Source organism: Ambystoma mexicanum, chromosome 8 (genome assembly GCF_040938575.1).
Source record: "Ambystoma mexicanum isolate Mex_15411 chromosome 8, UKY_AmexF1_1, whole genome shotgun sequence".
Lineage (NCBI taxonomy): Eukaryota > Metazoa > Chordata > Amphibia > Caudata > Ambystomatidae > Ambystoma > Ambystoma mexicanum.
In genome coordinates this window covers 16,007,510-16,022,437 of record NC_090929.1, presented here as the reverse complement: position 1 = coordinate 16,022,437, position 14,928 = coordinate 16,007,510, and the positions used below count along the sequence as shown (strand labels likewise).

General features: G+C 44.8%; 1 protein-coding gene across 1 annotated transcript in view; it reads left to right on the top strand.

Moving 5' to 3' along the window:
- SLC27A4 (solute carrier family 27 member 4) overlaps window positions 1-14,928 on the top strand; it is a 297,326-nt gene that overhangs the window by 109,916 nt on the left and 172,482 nt on the right. The gene's annotated exons all lie outside the window — the stretch shown is intronic.

Sequence of the window (14,928 nt, the reverse complement as noted above, 5' to 3'; positions counted from 1 at the left end):
GAGTACCATCTGTCCGGGGGCTCGCGCTGCACTGCTGCACCGTCATTTGCACCAAGGTCATGGTGTTCGGCGTTCAAATGGTATATCTGAACTATTGTTCTGGCCTGAGTCTCAATCTTGTGATGTTTGGGACAAGATGGCACACGCTGAGACCTCCATCCTACAGGGCAGGGCGGGCACCCTTGTCTCTGCATTGCCAAGGTCCTATGCATGTTCTCGGCCCTTATTTTATGGTAGATATGAACTCGGGTGCTGCCCTACGCCTCACAGTGCAAGTCTTGCATGCTCCTTGCTGCAGGCACCAGTCCAGTGAGGGATTCTATGGTGAGCAACCAGCGTGACATTCTGTTGTACCCTTCACAAGTTTTTCCAGTAGACATTGGGCAGGAAGGCATCCATTATAAAGTAAATAGTTTGTTTCAGATATAAAATCCATTAAAAACACACAAAAAACAATTATATTAAAAACATTACACTTATTACAATTTACCACCATTAAAAAGCCGGTAAACCTGCCTTAATGGCTTCCATTACAGGGCACGAAAAGCTTCTCAAAGGTCAGCTCCAACTGGACCCGCAAGCACCACAATGTGCCTCATTCGGAATCTTTGTTGGCCCGCAAAATAAGCTAATGTCGGTATTTCACCAAAAATAATGCCTGCAGCTCCTTCAGTACAACCGACGGTTCCGACTAAGAAGCAAAAGTGTGCTCCAGTCACAAGGCCTTACAAAAATAAACCCAGCTTTTCTGGCCATTCTAACACAAAAAAATGTATAAGAAATCTGACGACCCCCACAAGATCGGGGCTCTTTGTACGCAACACTGGTGCAAGTGGACGCGCCTGCACAAAAGTGCCGGATGGAAATGTGCAGCCTTCGGAACCACTCCTAAAAAGAAGGCGAATCACTTCTGATGATTGCTCGTCAGTAACGTCCGTGGTGTCTGTTTCAACAGAGCTATGTGACTTATCTACGTATCCTTGCACTGAGGAAGATGATAGTCCCCAGATGCCAGATGCTAATTCAGTCTTGGACCCCTCATATGCAAAGAGTCAAGCAAAAAGTGCCCACAGTCCTGTTCCTTCTAATGATCACGGCAAGTACTCATCAAATTCTGGAGCAGACTGCGGAACGTTGCCAACTATAAGTCCGTCTGTCCCGAGTCTAAATCCAAAACTGACCCTGAATCAACGCAAACAACTCACGCACTCTAAATCTCGAGTTCATGATTCAAAGTCAACCTTACAGGCTAGGTAAAGTTATAAATTAAGGCTCCAGAACATTCATAGTGACGATAAAGAGCTGAATCTCAACAGAGGCAATGTGCTAAAGCTGTTCAAATGTATCCCACCCCTCCGCTCGATAACTTCAGATGATATCAAAATCGTTGAATATGCAACGGAGCGTTGCTGTGATTCAGTTCTGCTTCACATTGACTCAGCAGGGGTTCGCAATATGATTCTCAAAGCTGCTGACGATCTCCTGTTCTTTGGCTTTGACATCTCCGTGGAACCAGTGCAAGTAACTGTATCTCGTTCGTCTGACTCTGCTGATTATAGGCAGAGGGCCAAGAAGAGTTCTGACGTATCGCATGTACGGTCTCTTATGCGTACTGCTCAGATCCAGAGCCCCCCTGAAAGTTCAAATGCAAGCCGCGAAAATCCTGACAGATCTTATGCACGGGCCTAGCCATGATTGAGTTCCTCGGAAGGGCAAAACTTTATATTTTCATGGAACACCCAAGGATTTAAACATTTGTTTAACAACATTGAGGTCTCCTTGGATCAAGTCTTCGCAATTTTCTTGCAGGAGACGTGGTTACTAGACCCTCCTTGGAGAGATGATTTCACTATGTCAGTAAATCCAGCGGTCAAAAATACCCAAGGAAGACCGAACGCTGGGCTACTAATAATGACTCACATCACTCCAAATTGGTCTTCTCCGATCTGTTTAAATCCTAACCCATATGTCCAAGGAATCATCATGCACACACTGATCCCTAGTCCAGCGATGAAAAAACATCTTCTCATTGTCAACAGCTATTGGAACCCTGCAAAAATCAGCGCAAAGGTTTTTGTCAATTCTGTATGTAATTTAATGGATGATGCTATGTTGTTATACAACAATTTAACAATTATTTGTTGTGGGGACTTCAACTGTTCATGGTTTAAATTTGATCAGTCAACCAATTGTTATAAGCGGCGTCCATCAAGGGATGTGGCAGCCAGAGGGCAAATGTTGGCGACGCAATGAAATCGTGAGATTGTGTTATGTTAAATGGTGCTGTTAGTGGCGACATCCCTGCCCAGCCAACCTGGCACCGTGAGCCTCAGCATAGCATCATTGACTATTTCTGGGTTTCAAGGACCTTCGAGCTGAAGATTTTAAGCCTGCAAATTCAACACATGACCAATAGTGACCATAAGCTCTTGAAACTTAGCTGTCTATTAGACACTTCTACCTCTGGCCAAGTATACAATCTTCCAATTGAAACCAATACTGCGGGTAATCGTCTTCGCATAAATGCCCCGCAGATCAGCTGTATGACTGACAGATTTGTTGGCCTATTGAATGGTGTTAATTACCCCTCACTACTAATTAACCATCAAATCGTCACCAAGGTTCGGGCTCTAACGCACATTCATCATAACCATGCGTTCAGCCTAGTCATCCATGAGTAAAAGTAATCCCTACGTCAAGAGCTACGCATAATAAAACTTTTTTTACCAAAGAGTCTGTTACCAGATGCAGCGAGAACGAGAAGAGCCATCTACAGGAATTGGTTAATCTCACATAATGTTATCATCGAACAAGATCGTGCCGAGCTGATGATGAAGCTGTTAATCACCAAGAATACTCGAGAAATTTGGCAGATATTAAACATGGGTACAATGGACCGTTCAACAACACCTCAAAATACCATCTCTGGCGATAGATGGTCCAGACATTTCTCTGATGTTTTTGCCAGTTCAACTAACCCTGTTGTGTGTTATTCGGCTGCAAGTCAGGGTTCTTGGGCTGTTGCCACCTCGCTCGATGAAATTGAACTGGCAATCAAGAGCCTAAAGAATTCTCCCGCTGCTGGGCCTGACCTGATCAGCAATGTGATGCTCAAAGAGAATCTAACTGTCTGGGCCATCTTTATTGAGCGTTTATTTGCCTGCATTGCTCTGCAAAAATGTCTTGCGGTGTCATGGTTAACAGCCATTATAGTCCCCATCCATAAGAAAGGTAGCTGGGATTGCCCGGATAATTACCGACCGATTGTAGTACAAGCCTGGGTTGATGCCGTGGGAATCTCTGAGTTTGATATTTTGACCAGACCACAAGTTGCAAAAAAGAAATTTGAGTCTTGGGCTTGGATCATCAACATAGACAAACGAGAAAAACTATCTTCAACACACTGGCTAGACATTGGTCAAAAAAAGTTAAATCTCCAGTCGCATTATTTAATGCATTCTCCTTCTCGCTACTATCGCGAGCAATTCCTCAGGTTTCAAATGAATATCTTGAATACTAAGGAAATTCTTTGGCAACGAAAAGACAAACTGGCAAAAGACAATCTATGTCGCTTCTGTTCATTGGCAGTTGAATTGCTGAAACACCTAATCATTGAGTGCGAGAAAACTAGTGCCTTGCAATCTATACACCTGGGTCCATTTGCTCCCTTAGATGATATGTTCACTTGGTGGCTCAAGATTTCATCTGGCGCAAATGCAAAATATGTTGGTGCAATTGTAAACTATCTAGATGCACTTCTGAAATGCCCGTTTTGAGCTGTGACCTCAAGATTCAATTCTGTGTTTTGGTCAAAATGAACAGAGAATGAATTGACTCCTTGCATGTCGTGTACAAACTGGCTGATGTGTTCTTATCTTTGTTTCTGATCATCTGCCTTCTTTCTTTCTTTGATGTGAAGAGCTATTGGTTTTGAAGGAGTTTAGTGTAATGTCAGTAGAATTGAAACAAACGTTTTTACATATGTTAAAACTGTAGATTTTTCAAATAAAATAAAATAAAAAAAATTAAAAAGCAAAACAGTATAGATAAAAAAAAATCTCTAAAAATTGAGACTATTGGCTGCTTCCAGGGCTGCCTTTATAAAGTGACACTAAATCATATAAAAACCCACGTGGTGGCACTGCGTTACGTAAGCCAATCTATCCCTGCGTGTTTGCAAGCAGTTTGCTTTCAGGTGTGGTCGAATCCATTGCCTTCTGAGCTGTATTAAGATTCTGCAGTCCAGCAGGAAGTTTGCTAAATCCTCCTCGCGCCTCAATCCACAGGGAGAGATTGCTTCTACTCCCAGGCATGGCGTCCTTGTCCTCAATGGTAGCACATTGAACTTAACCGATCGGCTGTTCGGTCGGCATTCTGCCATTTTTATTTTGATAATTGCTCGCCTGATAACCATCATGAGCTGGCCTGTGGCAATAACATTTTAGAGAGTATAAATGTGTGCTTCTCATCTGGAGAGCTTCATCCTTTAGAAGAGTGTTGCGCTACCTGCGCGTCAGTTCTCCCAGCGCCATTACATCATTCAACCCCCATCTCTTCAACAGATCGAGTCCACGGTTATACCAGAGCCCCAGGGGCTTACTGCATATTTTTATGGACTCTCTCACTGCAATCCCAATATTTGGGTTCACTGGGGTGCCCAATTGTGCGTTCAAATAAAATTCCAGGAACCTCTGCTGGGCTTATAGGGCAATACTAACCATCCCCAGCGCATACCTTAATCTATCCCCTGGCGCTCTATGCAGGATGCTTGTGATTCTACGCAGTCCGGAGTTCAGCAATGTGTCAAGGCGTCCGCATGGAGCAGCACAACAACTGGCTGTATTCATTTTTGACCTGGGGACTTGAATGCACTTGTCCAGGCGACTGCTGCTGAATTTGTAGTAAACGTGTATAAGACCTCTGACGCTTACCATCGCCTGTTTACTACCATGTTTATGTGGCTGCTCCATCCACCCCCTCTCAGGAAAATCAAGTCCAAATATGTATATTCCTCCACCACTTCTATTATTTCATTATCTAATGCCCAAGTAAATGAGGGTATTTTTTGGTGAAGACCAGTACCTTGGTTTTTACGGTATTCAACTTGAGGCCATGCTCCAAGAAGTATTTCTTGGAATATTCCAAGCTCCTTTGGAGACCCTGTTGTGTCAAATCCAAAAGCACTGTGTCTTCGTATAATAGTCGACTATACTTTGTGTTGTTTAAAACTGGCGCAATTAGGCCTTGGGGTTCCTTATTTGGGTCAAATTCGCTAAGGAATATCGAGGGGTGTAATGGGGCTAATGGACATCCCTGTTTTACTTCTGCGCATATCGTGAAACTTTCGGGGTACTTATGATCTGCTGCACATCTTTCCCCAGCCGATGTATGTTCATAAAGAAGGGTTATTAAGTGCAGTAGTCCCGAGGGGACGCCTATTCTCCTAAGTTTGCCCACAGCAAAGTGCGATTAATGGAATCAAACCCTGCTTAAAATCTAAGAAGGCAAAGTACAGGTCAATCCCCTTCCACGATTGTGTTTAGATATGAAAAGCAACGCGATATTGACGCACTAGTTACATGTCCGCTTACTTGTATTCAAGAGGTAGACACGAAGTGTGAATTGTTCTGTGTGTGTTTAGTGTGTGCTTAGCATTAGGACGTTTTAAATGTATAATTAAACGCAGCCGCCCCAGAGAGAGGAGGTGGACCTTTATGCTGTTTCAGGTGACTGGAGAAGTAGCTGCTGTTTGTTTGTTTGAGCTGCGATGAAGGTTTAATCACTGCTGCTCTGCCAAGCACTGTTTACATGCTTTAGCGGGAACTATGTACAAAGGGACGTTGCATAGATTTACATGAGCTGCTTCATGATGTGTGTGAGAAGCTGAAAGAAACCCGCTACGGATTGATGAGTGTCATGACTGCATTATTTACATCTACTAGAGGAAAGTACCTACTAACTCTCCTCACATGATGCTTGTACAGGCAATATAATGAGACAGTAACATTTTAAGTGTGATAAATAAATGTAGGTTGTAATTAATGAAACTTTGTATGTGCAAGTTTAGAAAAGAAGAATTTCAATTACAACTTCACAAGTGCACTGTTAAAAAGGGTAAGTACTAGGAGAGGTAACTGATGTGAGAAGCCACAAGGTTTCTCACTCGCTAGTCCCCGGAGGCGCCTCTCTCTCAGGTGGCCAAGGCACGGCCATTGCCTTTGGATCCAGACCCTGGGGTGGACCAGTGCAGGAGGATCACCTGGGTGAGGGGTCTTGTAGGAGTGGGACACCTGATGGTGAGACACGGTATCCCCTTCCCTGTAACACCTTTACCCCCATCCTACCCGATAGGGTACTTGGGATCTAAACCCCCCTTTCCCTTCACAAACACTTTCACACGGACAGCCTGAGCATTGTACCTGACATGTCCCACTACAATGGTCAGGCAAGGTCAGACAATGGGCCTCATTCCGAGGCTGGAGGTAACGGTTAACAGTCACCGTTAATGGCAACGGTGACCGTTAACACTTACCACCATATTCCGAGTTCCCTTTTGCGGGTTGGCATTTAACGCCTGCTTTTAGCAGGCGTTAAAAATCCAACCCGCAAAGGGACCTTGGAGTAAATTACGGCACCGTAATTTACGGTGCCGTAATTTACTCCTTCCCCATTCCCATTGAGCCCTATGGGGGCAGGAATGGGGATGGGGAACCGGTATGGTGAATGGGGAATTACCGGTCCCTCCAACCTTGGAATGGACCGGTAATTACTCCATTCACCATGCCGGATTTCCATGGAGTAAATAGCTCCATGGTTGCTTACCATGGTGCTATTTACTCCATGGATAGCGCCAGCCTCGGAATGAGGCCCAATTACTTTTAACTACTCACACCTGAATTCCATTAAACTTCCCCACATGGAAGAGCACAAGAGTACACTCTGAGCGAGGCAAAGCACACTAAGCAATAACGTTTTCCAGATGGCAGTTGCCCGACGGGAGAAAGACGGCAAACCTAGAAGGGTACACAAGGTGGGAGATACCCATGACCTTTCCGGCAAGAAACCGTGACTTTTCTAATTCCTTCAGATTAAAGAGCACAAGGCCAGTAAACCAGACTGAAGAATCCTGCATTGTGTGTTGGAGATACCTGGGGCCCTCCTGCATGGCTGATCAAGTCAGGGAGGAGCAGCAGCTGCCTTGGTGCCGTCCTTGCCGTCCTTGGCTCCAAGAACAAAGCAGCGCAAAAGAGATCAACACAGCCGGTGAGTTGGGGAGATCAATGCAAGACCGGTCTGTGTTGAAGTCAAGGTTGCAAGTGGCAACATTGTATAAAGAGCACAAGTACGAAGATTGGTAACGCGTGTGATGAAAGACGCAAGGAAAGCTTAATTGCTGGTGGATGTTTGAACTCGACGGAAGAAAGATACAATACCAGGAGCAGAGTGGTCTGGTACTGCAAGTGTGCTCAATCGAAGGTCTCTGTGTGGTATCCAGCCAAGACGTGGCAGAAAAGAAAGTAAATGAATGAGAGTCTTCGATTCTTGCTACAAAGAGGTCCGAGCCCGAACGATCATTTCTTGAACACCTTTCTTTTTGCATACATTATTTTCCCACACCATTTCTATTTAGAAGTAAGGATTGGCAATAGGTATATTAGTAGAGGCCCTTTTTTTTCTCGCCAATTACGAGCTTCCCTTTGCAGGACCCGGATCGGACGCCTGGTAAAACCAGGAGTCCTTTCCGGGTCCCGTGAGGGGAAGAGGGAGGTAACAACGGGACACTTGTAAGGTGCCCGTTGTTACCTCCCTCCCCGTTCCCATTGAGCCCTATGGGGGCTCAAATGGGAATGGGGAATGGTTCCTGCAAGGAGGAATTACCGGGTCCTCCTAGTCAGAATGACCCGGTTATTCCTCATTGCAGGAACCCGGTAATGGAGCCTGATTTGGAGGCAGCCATGGAGCTGATCGCTCCATGGCTGCCTCCAAACTCATAATGAGGCCCATTGTCTTTATTTACTTTGTCATGTCTTAGCCACATCATCTCCTTGGTTTTTAAGGCATTTATTCTTAGACGTAAAAACTGGTCTCTGTGATATCTTGAAGGACATTTCACCAGATATTTAGGGGGGACATTTAGACAGTTTTCTCCAGCACCAAGATTTATTGAAGATTTAAGTTGTTTTCTTTGTTCGAGGTTGTTGATCCAGAACACATTTTCTAGCTTTTTTTGTAGCTATTTGTGGTCTCATGATCAACATCTATTTGTTTATATCTGCTGCTTCCAGCAACGTGTCTAGTTTTTTTTCTCCAAACTTTTAATAAGCTTGGCTGAGATGTCTCTTTGTTAGTTGCAAACACTCGGGGAGCAGGAGCAGGACTGTTCAAGAGCATTTTCCTCATTGTCGCCAAAGCCTTCCACGTGACCCAGCAATATAATGAGTTCAAGGCGAGTTCATGGAGTAGCGCTGTCATGGATATATTTTGTGGTAATTTTAACACTTTGCGCCAGAACTTTCCTTCCAATACTGGCCAGATGCTTGCATCAAGATTCCATCCCGCCTCTGCACCAAAGGTTATTGCTGGAAGGACTTTTTGTTGGTAAAAGGTCATGATAGGACGCATGGAAAATTTCCCATATTCGTTGTGCACTTTTGCTCCCCTGAGCATAGTCTTTTTGTTGGATTCTTCTGTCGTTTTTTTAATGAGACTACCGTTCTTTTGGGTATCTGCTTTTTCATCAGTCTTCTTCTTTATTTCTATTGACTTGACTTTTTTTGCTCGAGAGGATACCAAAAGTGAACTGTGTCTTCCCTCCAGACGGTAGCAGATCATTTAATTGTTTGTTTTTTCCTCTGTGTCTCTGGGACTCGTCATTGTATCTTTATTGATTGGTTTCAGTGCATTAAAGGCCCGAGCATTGCTCGCTTTTGGGTAGTTCTCATTGGCCGCCTTTGCTGTATCAACTTCCACCAAGATCTGTGGGAGATCATCTTCTGTCTCGTTTATCACACGATCTTGCTCAGGTGGAATCTGTTGCGTGGGAACATGAGTATACTCTGTGTCTTAGGAGTGGACATGGGAGGTGTTATTTTTCCAATGTGCAACGGCCTAGTGCTTTTTTGACCGTTCGTTGGTAATTGGTCGTGTTTTCTGTGATCATGATGTCTCAACCATTTGAGTGCCCCTAGAAGTCCTCCAGTTAAATCATCTTTAGTAGTTTGATCTCTTACAGCGAGATCGCTAAAACGGTATTGCCAATGTGTAGTTAACTCGGCCTCACGTTCCACTTTAGATTGTAGGAATTAATTGAAGGATTATATTTGTTGTAATGTATTTGTCATGTTTCGTAACTGAATTGCTTGATCTTTTAAAGAGTCATTCAAAGACTCGTACAATTTTACAAAAGGAATTAATGCCGAGGAGGTAGCTGGCAAGACGTTATTGTGGATTTGTATGGATGCCGCAGTGGATATATTTGATTTTGTTCCTGCATCGATTGAGAGCTCAAGTGATTTTGGAGGCGTGTTTCCCCCAATTGACTCTTTCTGTAACTTGGGGACATTGTTTGTGGGCTTTTGAAGCCTTCGTTTGGATTTATGAAAAGTTTTGGCGTCGCTGACTATTGACATGGCAGTTGTAGAGCACCAAATCTCCATTGGACTTGATAGCGTTTGAGGCATGACATGATCAACAAAACGTTTGCACGTGGCCGTTCACTTTGTGGGAGTTTTGACTCGAATCTCAGTCTGCTTTCGGGAGTTGGAAAAGCTTGCACTTAGTTTTTCTTTTACGATCAGATAGTCCTCTTTTAATCTTTCAGTCAATCTTGCTCTTCTGGCTGCTTGATCGATTTGGTCAGCTCTATTATTGTTCTCTCGGTTTTTGCATGTAGAATGATTAATTTTTCAATGAGGCCACTTTTCGTATTGCATACCGATATTAAAGTTGCTGCAGATGGTGTTAGGCTCAAGTGGGCGTCGCGGTTTTGATCTTGTGTCATCTCTTTTGTGGCACAAATAGTAAGTCTTTCTTCAATTTGGAGCAAAATACGCTCTGGGGTTTCATTAAATGTGGCTGGCAAAGTTTGTTGCTGCAAGATGTCTCCATTAGTTTTGATGATCTCCAGGTCTGACTCAGAACCTTCAAAGTGGGATGATTTTTCACTGTTTTCTGGACTATGTTACACCGCCTTCTCATTTTGAATGCAAGTTGGATTATTGCATTCCTCTGCTAGTTTTACAGGAGTTCACAGTCATTTGTTCGCTATCTGTTACATCAAATGGTGTGTAGAATATTGCAGAGGTTCCTTCATTGTCGGTGGTTATCATCGTTTGATTGAAGTCCGTAATAGAGACCGGAACTGTGTCCAAGCCCTCCAGTGTTAGCAGATTTTTAAAGTCAATTACTGGGGACTGGCTGTGGATCATGCCTGAAAGCTTCTGTTGGAAGGAGCATGAGGCAGAATTTTCAAACACAGGCTCTTCCAACTTGCGAGAATCCCCAAGTCCATGTGAATGCACAGTGGTACAATTCTTACTACCATTATTCACGTGTACCGTTGGAACATTTAACAAATCTCTTACCTTCGAATTTCCACTATGCGATTTCAGCGCACACCAGGGGTTAAGTTGGTGCCGATGCTGGAGTGTCATTCGCTGGGTTAGGGGGCCTGTGTAAGAGTTGCTGGGGCCAGTAGCAGTTAACAGTGTCATCCCCTTGCGACTTACGTGACCCGTGGCGGACTGGGGCAGACTGGGTAACTCAGAGCGTAACTCAGCATGGCGCTCCGCGCATCAACACACCTTATAAAGGTGGAGTTATGTGTTTTCTTAAAGGCACAGCCACGACAGTTTAGCACATCTTGAAGCAGTGTCAGTGTCAGTGATTGAAGATTCCTCAAAATGCTTGCGAAGTGATCTCGTTCGTCACTGCAGCTCCTCTGGTCTCTCTGTATGCACTGGGGCAGACTGGGTATCTCGGAGCGTTATAGGCCCTTTTATTTTGACAAAGACCCCACTAGGACTGCGTTATTTGATAGGCCTCTTAGGGTTCCCTTATCCAAGCTCAGGCCTCTTTCAAGTTCAAACACAAGTTCAGCTCTTAGGCCAGACACAAGTGATCACAGTTCAAGGGTGTTTACTGAACAATGAATGCAGAATGGAAAAACACCTAATCTAAAGCTAAATCTAAGATGGGATCAAGCGTCGACCATCAAATGAAAAATAAGGCAGTCCTATGGCGTTGTGTCAAATAAAAAGGGCCTTTACTAAGAAACCTATTGCCAAACCTTACAACTAATACAAAAAGGTTGTGGGATTGCTTTCAAGAAAAGGAAGAAATGTTCTCAAATCAAAACTTCACCCCTGGGTCCCCTCTTCTGGGTGCTGACCCTTCTGACACTATTTTGGGTGATGGCTTCACCCCCTTGGCGCTGACCCCCAAATGACAATCAGGATTCACCCCCCTTGCTTTCTCACAGTGAAGGATTCACTTCCCTTGGTTTCTCACAGTGCGGGAATCACTTCCCTTGCTTTCGTACAGTGTGGGATTCACTCCCCTTGTTGGCCCCCTCTTCTGGGCGCTGACCCCTCTTTACTTTCTTAAATTCTTATGCACAGTTCAATACTTATGGGATTCACTTGCTTTGCTTTTCAACCATTTGTAGATCAAAGACTTTCGACTGTACAGGGATTTTGCTTGACCTCCTATATGACCACATTGACCTATCTTGGAGGCTCTCCTATGGCCTGCTGGTTTCTGTAGTTTCACTGATACAGGGATTGAATTAGCACACACGTGGTGCTGGTTTCACTCGGCAGCTGGTCTCCCCTTTAACATTTTTTTTTAACAACTTTATTTATTTGGTTTTTCAAAAGTAAATACAAACATTCATGATATTCCCTCCCCCCACCCCCTTAACATCCCAACAATGGATACGGTGTAGCAAGTTCCGACAATTAAGTGTCCTGGGTCGCACCTTCTTCCAGTTCAGCTTGTGTATTTAAATAACAGAAATGCTGCGCAATAGTCTCGGCTTAAAGTACATTTGTTCCCTGTCATTTGTAAAGTCGTGCAGTGGCATCCAAATGTTCAAGTATTTTGTGTAGGAGCCGTGGGCTAAGGCAGTAGTCTTTTCCATGGCCATTACACCCCATAGTCTCACTCACCACATGGCCACTATCGGGCCCTGTTTGTTCTTCCAAGTATGAGCCAGGGTTATTCTAGCCGCACTTAGCATATGGGTGATGAGGTGGGCTTTTGGACCAGATTTAGCGTAGCATCCCTCCACCGCCTCCCCCAGCAGGATCACCATCGGGTCAAATGGTAATTGTGTCCCAGTTATCTCTTTGATGTGACTGAGGATTTCTTTCTAGTATGTTTTGGCAAGCGGGCAAGACCACCACATGTGTATTAGGTCACCTGTTTGTCTGCAACCTCTCCAGCAGGCCATGGGGTAATCTGGGTTAATGGAATGCATGTGTGCAGGAGTCATGTAGCATCTTAAGCACATTTTGTATGCTGCTTCTTTAATGGAGGTGCATTTGGAACTTTTCGCGGCTCTTTGCCAAATTTGGCTACAAGTATCGCTAGAGATCGATTTCCCCATATCCGCCTCCCACCGCTGCATATAGAGGAGGGATCCTTCGGGGTCTATTGCTCCCATTAAGCTAGACAGTTTCGACACCCCCTTCTTGGGTTGGCCCTCTTTTATCGTGAGCTCGAGTCCCACTGGCTCTCGGGTTGCCTCTTCTCGAACCTTTCTATTAGAGATCCAATGCCTTAGTTGGACATAGTGAAACCTTTCTGTCTCAGGTATATTAAATTTAGCCTTGCATCTCTCAAAGGTTAGTGGTGTGCCTTCCTCGTAGAGGTCTCCCATTACTAGTGCTGTCTCATTCCCGCCCCATTGTGCCCAAAAGTCAGACCCCATTCCGGGAGTGAAGTCCGGATTATGGGCATCTGGTGTCAGGGGTCCACTTCCAATTCTCACTCCTCTATTTCGTAATGCTTTGTCCCAGTACCATAAGGAGGCTTTGGTGGATTCAAGTAACGCACCTTCTTTGTTTCTGTGTCGTTCGGGAAGGAAGGGGAGATTATCTAGGGGGGGTTCTAGTTGCTTCTTTTTCAAGGCCCGTCCAGCTCGTCTGGGTGTTTCTGTGTGACCACTGTAGTATTGGAGCCAGCTGTGCTGCCCATAAGTATCTGCGGATTTCGAGGACTCCCAGCCCTCCCAGTAATTGGGGTCTGAACAGGACCTTTTTGGGGACTCGTGGTTTTTTCTTTTTCCAAATAAATTTCATTATCTCCCTTTGTAGTTTTTGGATTGCTGGGGTTGGGATACGTAATGGTAGGGCACCTACTACATAAAGGAACCTGGGGAGAAGGGTCATTTTTAGCGCCATTATTCTTGCCAGCCATGACAACTCCTGTGCCTCCCAGTGTTTTAGATCTTCTGCTAGTTCTTTCAGCAGATCCGGGATGTTAGCCCCGTATAGTTTCCCATATTTGGGGGTCAGTTGTATTCCCAAATATTTCACTGCTTTTTGCTCCCACTTCAGCGGGTTCCTATCCGCCCATTCTGTCACTAGCTCTGCTCTCTCAGTGACATTGAGTGCGCAGGACTTATAATTAATATGGAATCCGGAGACCTTTGTAAACTCTGTTAAGAGGTCTAATGTTTTGGGGAGCGAGTGTATTGTATCTTTAAGGAACAGGAGGATGTCATCCGCGTAAAACGCTATTTCTTTAGGACCCCCAGTGCCCGCTTCTACTCCTTGGGTCTCTGGATCGTCGCGGGTCTTTTGTGCCAGCGGCTCCATGGCCATGGCGAATATTAAAGGTGACAGCGGGCACCCTTGTCTTGTGCCCTTCTGGATAGGGATATTATCTGTGAACCAACCATTAACCATTAGTCGTGTGGATGGGTGAGCAAAGTTGGCCATTACCATGCGTATGGAAATCGGGCTTCACCCGAACTTTTCCAGCGTCATCTGTAGGTACCCCAAGTGCAGGCTATCGAATGCTCGGGAGGCATCTAGAGCTAAAACAGAGAAGCGCTGTCTTGTTCTACGGCCCAATTCGATTGTGTTTATAGCTCTGCGGATATTATCGTGTGTGTTTCGCCCCTGTATGAAGCCTGCTTGTTCGGTGTGGATTATCCCGGGCAGCACCTCTGCTAATCTGTGGGCCAGGATTGTCGTATATATTTTTGCATCTCCATTTAATAACAAAATGGGGCGATAGCTCGCGCATTCATTGGGGTCGCTGTTCGGTTTTAGTAGTAATATTGTGGTAGCTTAGCTCATGTCCCTAGATATCCTGCCAGTGTAACGGATGAAATTAAACAGTTTCGTTAGAGAGCCTATTAGGGTGGTTCTGAATGTTTTAAAGTATTCGTTACTGAGCCCATCTAGGCCAGGGGTTTTATTCGTTTTCAATGCTTTTATTACTTCTCCCACTTCTTCTTCCGTTACGGGGGCCTCTAAGATTTGTCTATCTGAGTCGCTAATTTGTGGTAGGGTCATCTGGTTGTGGAATGCGGTTTGTTTTTCTCTCACCAGGTCCTCCCTCTTTAAATTCTTAGTGTAGTAGGAGTGGAGCACTTCCTCTACTGCCTTCTCCGCCCATATTGGGTCCCCTTCTACATTCTGGAGTTGAATTATGCAGTTCCGGTCTTCCGTTGCTTCAGTTTAGCCGCAAGGAAACGGTTTGCTTTATCCCCTTTTGTATAGTAAAATTGTTTGGTTCGTATTAGGAGAAGCGCAGCTTCATCCGCCTGGTGGGTTTCTAGCGCTGCTCTAGCTTTTTTCAATGCCCTCCATGATCTCTGCGAACCTTTGATTTTGTACTCTTTTACAGCCTCTGCCAATTGGGATTCCATATCTCGCCTCACCCTTTCTTTTCTTTTGATATGGTTTGTTGTATGTG